This window comes from Asparagus officinalis, chromosome 5 (genome assembly GCF_001876935.1).
Source record: "Asparagus officinalis chromosome 5, Aspof.V1, whole genome shotgun sequence".
Classification (NCBI taxonomy): Eukaryota; Viridiplantae; Streptophyta; class Magnoliopsida; order Asparagales; family Asparagaceae; genus Asparagus; species Asparagus officinalis.
Window position 1 is genome coordinate 108,947,504 of NC_033798.1, and position 8,431 is coordinate 108,955,934.

Consider the following 8,431-nt stretch of genomic DNA (forward strand, 5'->3'; position numbering starts at 1 on the left):
ACGTCTCCGCTCCCCACTCCCGGTGAGAAATCCACTATCACAATCGGGTTTTCTACGCTTACCCGAACAACGTTTACACCTCACACTCGGTTTTCTAGCTAACCGAAAACTTTACAATCACCACTCTTGCAATCCCACTCTACACCCTCTCAAGTGTTGGAACTAGACGTGTCTCTCTCAAGTGCTCGGATACAACCTCTCCCTAGGTTCGTCAACTGACGCCACTCCTCTTGGGACAATCCCCGACTCTTGCCACACACTTCTCTCGGTGTACAAGTGTATTACAAAGTGAATCTCACAATAAGCACAATTACAATAAATGATTGTTCTCTAATATGGATGGGAATACAATGAAAGCTCACACTCAATTGTTACGACTCTCACCAACCCAAATATACGATGCATGCAAATATAATAAGCTCAAGTGGGTGTGTGTAAACAATGAGTGAAATAAAATCAACTAAACTCAATTGAAAATACTAGCTTAATGAAAATGATAAACAACAAAGTATTAATACAAAGCTAGTATTGAGTTTATAAATTCTTTTCTGAAAAACAAGATGGAGAGATGGATTAAAATGAAGCCCAAGGAATGTAGATGATCTCCTCCACTTGTGTAAAACTTCTTCACAAGCAAAACTCTTTTAAACAAACACAAACAAACTTAAACCCTTGTTAAACTCTTGTTTAAAAACTTCTTGGATCATTTTGGTAGTTGGGGTTTGAGGGGTTTATATAGGAAGAGAAATCAACAGCAAAACCCCCAACCAAATCCCCCAAAAACTCAGAATTTTTTTTTCTGATTCTGTACAAAAAGAGCCGTTGGGCATACGGCGGTCGACCGTGGAAAACTCACGGTCGACCGCAGAAATTTTCACGGTCGATCATGGCGGTCGACCGTAGGAATTTTCAGACTGACGGTCGACCGCGAAAATCTCTGCTGGCTCCTGAGGGAATAACATAGGCGCGGTCGACTGTGGCGGTCGACCGCAAACTGATATATGAAAGTAACAGTTTGAAAATAGTTTTTCTTATTTAAAACCATGTTTAAAAATATCAAATAAATTTCAAAAAATGTAAAACTTTGAGAAATAATTGTAGACATGATAATATACATGCTACAAAAACTGGTTTTCAGAAAAGTCCTCCTAAACAAAAAATATTAATATTTTACAAAATAGTCTAAAACATGAAAATGTGAACATATGAGTTTTGGTATTTTAGCTTAACCATGTTTTGAAACAATACAAAATGATTTTATAGACTTGAAGAAAGATGTAAACTATTGTTATAAAGTCTATAAACAATGAATATAGTATTTTATCAAAATACATATATAATGCACTAAAACATGATTTCATTCAACTAAATAAAATTGATATTGATGAAATCATATATATACATGTAAGTATGAAACAAAAATATGTTTTCTAATTATATTCAATTGTTTCATATTAAAACTTGAAAACTCAAAACCATGTATGTATATATATAACCAAAACTTAACTTATGTATATATATATAACTATACATATATACAAAGAAACCAATAAAATGTGTGTGCATATTATATTGAGCTTAAAGTACCAACACACATAATATAATACCTAAACTAAATGTACCCAAGCTTGATCTTGATCTTCAATACATTGACTTGGTAATCTTGCAGATAAAGCTTGAACTTGGATCTTCAACTTGAATTGTACATAGCTTCACCTACTATTCCGCCAACCTCCATTTGATATGATCGTTAAGGCTCGATTCCATCCATCCTTTAACATGTTGTTTGTCTACAATAAATAAAAATATACAAACACTAGATAAATAATATTAGTGGTAAATTGTTTGTTAAACATCATCAAAACAAAGAGGCCAACAATCTTCCCCTTTTTGATGATGATAAATAATTTACAAAAAGAATATATGCATGAAGGAAAATGAATATACAATATTATAATTATCATGCATAACAAGGAAAGAATATACTCACAATTTCTCCCCCTTTGACAACATCAAAAAGGTGAAAACCATATAGATGAAAGAGAGCGAAAGCCCCCCTACCTCTAAGCCTGAGTGAGTATAACACATAGAAAGTTATAGGGATTGCTCCCCCTATCAAAATACCTCATGAATGTAGGAAATGAATGCTAAGGCATACATATGTGAGAAAGCATAGATTAAAAACATGCTAAACATAACTCACATAAAGCATAGATTAAAAACATGCTAAACATAACTCACATACAAAAAAGATAATGAGAACACATATAAATATGTTAATATGAAAGAAGTGTCTCATTACACAATTTTAAAAACATAGTGTATAAAAATAGATTTATGAAATCAAAAGATAGAACATGAGAATCACGCAAAAAGTTTTCAAATCAACCAAATGAAATCATAAATCAAAGTGTAAATCCAAAAATAATGTTTGATCAATAAAGAAAACTTTCTTTGTAGGACTTGATCAAACCACTCATAGAATACATTATAAAGCATATTTGAAATTTTTTTTTGCTATATAATGAATTCAAAAGAATAAATCAAAACAAAATTTTCATACTTCAAAAATAAGATTACAAAACATACAAGAATCATGAACTATGGAAAAAATTATCTTTAAAAGTATAAAACCAAATCATCATTGATTTTCAAAAATCAAGAGAGGTAACTATATCTAGCTTTTGAGCTAGTACTATCAACCCATATAAATATTTTTAACACCCGGTAAACAAGATTTGGGAACAAACACCCAATAAACCCGGAGGGTTATATAAACACAAACCTCTCATCAAAACAAAACCAATAATCATGAAAACAAAAGAATTTGATCAATAAAAAAAATTGTTTTCATGTTCAAAAGTTTAAAGTATAATTTTTCAAAACCAAGAAAAGAAGAAAAATAAAAATACAAAATTTCTTGGTTTAAAATATTAAATTTGTTTTGGTACCCAAGAATTCTTGGTACCAATAGATTTAGGGACATGACCCCTATCATTTAAGCTCAAAGCCCTAGGGTTATGAACCCATTTGGGCGCATTTTGTGTACTAGCACGGTCAAAACAAAAATTGTACACATGACCTTTCCGCTTGCAATATGTGCAATGAAAAGGTTGAAATGAGTTGTATTGACCAAGTGGACGTGCACGAGAATCATTTGCAAATAAAGATTGTCTTTTAAATTTATTTTGCAAATGAGAAACATCATGAAACAAAGGTAGTTCTTTTGGAACAACTTGCGATTTTGAAATATTTTGTAAATCAAAGCAAAATTTCGCCAAGTGTCCAAACTTATCACAAACATCACATTTTAAAACATGTGGTTTACTAGAAATATTTGGCAAACTTAAATTCTTTTTCAAATCAAAGCAAAACTTTACCAAATGGCCAAACCGACCATAATAATTACATTGATACACACTAGCATGCTTATGATGAACATTATGTGCATGTGCATGAGTGTGTGATGAAGAAGCTTGATGAGATGCACAAGGAACATTTGATTTTATAGGTTTATGTGCATCATAGCAAAATTTAGACAAATGGCCTTTACGACCACAAATAGTGCATTTATAAATTTTGCTATATATGTGTGCATAATGAGTGGATGATTTAGACTCAGATTTGGCACACATATTCATAAGCTTCTTATGATTATCAATGCATGAAGTTAATGTTGAATCTAAAGATGATATGCTATTTTTGGCAAGATTCAACTCAACATTAGGCACGACATCATTGATAATAGAAGTAGAGCATGTATGGTTATCAAATTCATTTCTAATGCATTCTACTTCTAGCATGGCATCTTTATTTGCATGAGTTAAACTAGCAATAGATGAGCTCAAATTTTTATTTTCTAAATTCAATATATTATTATTTTCTTTAAGTGTAACATTCTCTTTAGCAATGATATCAAATTTGGAACCTATCAACTCATGATCGGATTTTAATTCTACATGCTTGCTTTTAAGATCAATAAAACCATTTTGCAATTTCTTGTAGGCTTGCGCTAATCTATCATATGCACAAGCGAGTTCACTAATGGATAATTCACTTTCGGAATCTGAATCGCATACCTCGCTAGGGCTATCGCCTAGCGGCCGTGTGCATGATGATGATGCTCCAACCTTACTTAAGTCGATTCCGCCAAAACGCGTCGAATCTCCTCCAAGTCTCCTTGATGTGCTTCAATAAATTTCTATAAAGTATAAGCACTATCAAAATGAACAAATTTGTTAGACATAGATGAATCAAAAGAATTTAGCAAACATTCATTTAAAATCTTGTTCATTGTAAATAATCTTTTATCATTTTTACTCCACTTGGATTTCTCCAAAGTGGGCACAATATAAGTGTAGGCTGTCTAAAAATCACAATAGATAGCTGATCCCCATCAAAACACCGATGATGGAAGTTACAATCTAACGACTTCCAGAAGGCTACAATTTGAAGACTTTCACGTAGATCGCTGAAGGTTACAATCTGACGACCTTCACGACAACTGATGGAAGCTCTAATCAAACAGCCTTCATAATCAACATCGGGAGTTACAATCTGACGACTCTCATATTCTCAAGGAGCCAAGACGAAGATTACAAGACAATGATCTTTGCAACGCTATGACAAAAGAGATTACTTTGTGATAATCTCTTCAAGACAAGACGCGGAGGTCCTCCCCGTGTATCAACATCAAAACGCCAGGGTTGAACCCGCGTTACAACATCAAAATGCCAGGGTCGAACCCGCGTCACAACATCAAAACGCCAGGGTCGAACCCACGTCACAATATCAAAACGCTGGAGTCGGACCCGCGTTACAACAACGAGTTGAACAGTTTCAAAACCGTTTCCCACGATCTGAGGGGATCACAACTCCACTCAGGAGTGATTTAAGGGGCGGTTACATCCCATTAGCCCCACTTAGGAGCGAATTAAGGAGGTGGTTACACCCCTTAATCCCCTATAAATAACGACAAACTCAACAGAGTTAAAGATCGGATTATTGATAATCAGATCAGGGTTGGATCTTTCGGGTGCAGTCTGTTGGAACTTCTTGGCTCGTCAACAGGATCCTTAGAGCATTTCTGGAACTTTGGAGATTGGCAACAAGATCTTCTTTATCCTTGGCTTATAACCGATTTCGGTTAAATCAACTCTTTCATAGGGTTTTAAACTCGTTCAGAGTTCTCCACAACGTCAAATCGTGAGGAGAAGACCACGTTCCAGTGAAACAAGATATCGGATCGTCAACGAGAAGCAAACTCGACGCGAGCATTCGAGGGAGGCACTCCATCGCTACCGTGAAGAACCCAGAATTAAATAAAGGGGAGAATCCAGATCATTCTCTTCTCTTTTGTAACCAGGAATTCAAATTGTAATCGAGAGTTGAGAGAATTGTAATCATTCTTTTTCTAAGCAGTTAGAGAGAATAAAATCAAATACAGTTCTTTCCTTGTTTTCTTACTGCAAATTTTCCACAAACAAAAGATGGCGACTCCGCTGGGGAAGAGCTTCTCTGACGAAGAAGTGGTGGCGCAATCCGACGTTCATCTCACTGGAACAACCGTCGAAACTCTCATGGTTGAGTTTGATCAAGCCAAGTTTGAGGAGGCTCTCTCATCCGGATCCCTTAGCCCCAAGGCTATGCGCAAGATCCACAAAGTCTCCAAGGAGACTAAAGCTCCAATTGTTGCTCCTATGCCGAAGGAAGCCTTCTCCTTCAACCAAGAATGCTCGAACAGCCCCTCCTCCGAAGGAGTGGGCTCAGCTTCGGCCAAACTCGTCCACCGAGTTGAAGGCTCTGCGTTCGTGCCAAAGCAACGTTTCTCGGGTCACGAAAGGCCCATAACAGCGACCAACTCTGTCGACGACAGCTGCAAAGGCCGCTCGACGAAGAAGAAGATCTCGACGACGAGCACAACTTCGAGAAAATCGATCCTCCAACCAACGTGAGCTTCGCGTTTGTGAGCCTAAACGCGACCCTATGCCCTGCGTTTCTGTTTCAGAATGCAAGTCTCGCGTCTATGAGCCCAAACATAGGCTCTGTGTGAATAAGACTGAACGCAGCCCTCAGTGGTGCATTGTACAGTCAAAACGCAGTCTTCAGAAGTGCGTTCCATTAACTGAACGCAACTCTCAGGCATGCGTTCGGGTGACGAAATCTGCCAAAACTATCAAGTTGGCGGGTCCACCAAAACTATCACGTTAACAGTTACATCTGATAGTCCATTTTCTCTAAATTCCCCCACCAATCCTCTTCAAGTAGGATGGCGGGTCCACCAAAACTATCACGTTAATCATCACCTCTGATAGTCCATTTTCTCCAAATTCTCCTGCCAGTCCTCTTCAATAGGATGGCGGGTCCACTAAAACTATCACGTTAATAATCACCTCTGATAGTTCTTTTCCTCCAAATTCCCCCATCAATCCTCTTCAATAGGATGACGGGTCCACCAAAACTATCACGTTAACCGTCACCTCTGATAGTCCTTTTTCTCCAAATTCCCCCAACAATCCTCTTCAAGTAGGATGGCGGGTCCATCAAAACTATCACGTTAACCATCACCTCTGATAGTCATTTTCCTCCAAATTCCCCCACCAATCCTCCTCAATAGGATGGCGGGTCCACCAAAACTATCACGTTAATGATCACCTCTGATAGTCCTTTTCCTCTAAATTCCCCCACCAATCCTCTTCAAGTAGGATGGCGGGTCCACCAAAACTATCGCGTTAACCGTCACCTCTGATAGTTCATTTCCTCCAAATTCCCCCACCAATCCTCTTCAAGTAGGATGGCAGGTCCACCAAAACTATCACGTTAACCGTCACCTCTGATAGTCATTTTCCTCTAAATTCCCCCACCAATCCTCTTTAAGTAGGATGGCGGGTCCATCAAAACTATCACGTTAACCATCACAGTTAATGCGCACAGTTAATGCGCAACTCTGCGTCCCAGGTCCAAAAACTGAACGCAACTCTGCGTCCCAGGTCCAAAAACGCACAGTTAATGCGCAGCCTAACTCTGCGTCCTAGGTCCAGAAACGCACAGTTAATGTGCAGCCTAACTCTGCGTCCTAGGTCCAGAGACGCACAGTTAATGCAGAACCCAACTCTGCGTCCCAGGTCTAGAGATGCACAGTTAATATAGAACCCAACTCTACGTTTCAGGTCCAGAGACGCATAGTTAATGCAGAACCCAACTCGGCGTCCCAGGTCCAGAGACGCACAGTTAATGCAGAACCCAACTCTACGTCCCAGGTCCAGAGACGCACAGTTCATGCAGAACCCAACTCTGCGTCCCAAGTCCAGAAACACACAGTTCATGCAGAACCCAACTCTGCGTCTCAGGTCCAAAACGCAGAGTTCATCTCTGCGCAGCGCGACCTGTGCGTTTTCAGCCTAAAACAGGCCCAACTCTGCGTTTCAGGTCCAGAAACGCATAGTTCGAGCCCAGAACGCTGTTTTCAGCGTTTGACTCGTTCAAGCACGATTTGAACAGTTCCAGAACTGTTTTCTCCCCAAGATTTGAGGGGATCACTACCCTATCATGGAGAGATTTATGGGGGGCAGTTACACCCCATTAAACCCTCATTAAGGAGAGATTTAAGGGGGCGGTTACACCCCTAAATCCCCTATAAATAGTGGGAAACTCAATTGAGTTAAGGCTGGCTTTTGGGATCTTGGATCTGGGAATTTTGGAGATCAAAAGGCCCTCTTTTAGAGATCGCTTGGACTTCTTCAGATCTTCTTGGAGCTTTGGAGATCAGCAACTTGAAGAAACTCTTGAGTCATCTTGGAAGGCTTTTAGTGAAGCCTTTGAGATTATTCGGCTTGGCTTGGCTTGTGAACTCTTTCTAAGAGTTCTTCTCAACTCAATCAGAGTTCAAAACTTGCTCTGCAAGTTCTTCTAAAACTCGCTCTGAGTTATTAACTCGTTAAGGGTTATTTTCAAAACTTGCTCTGCAAGTTCTTCTAAAACTCACTCTGAGTTATTAACTCGTTAAGAGTTATTTTCAAACTTGCCACGCAAGTTCTCCACAACGTCAAATCGTGAGGAGAAGATATCATTCCAGTGAATCAAGACGTTCGGATCGTCAACGAAGAGCAAACTCGATGCGAGCATTTGAGGGAGGCACTTCATCGCTACCGTGAAGAACCCAGAATTAAACAAATGGGAGAATCTAGATCATTCTCTTCTCTTTTGTAATCAGGAAATCTAATTGTAATTAATATCGAGAGAATACAAATCAAATTTCTTTCATTCTTTTTACTACAAATTTTCCAACAAACATTAATACAAAGCTAGTATTAAGTTTAGAAATTCTTCTCTAAAAAACAAGATTGAGAGATGGATTAAAATGAAGCCCAATGAATGTAGATGATCTCCTCCACTTGTGTAAAACTTCTTCACAAACAAAACTCTTTTAAAC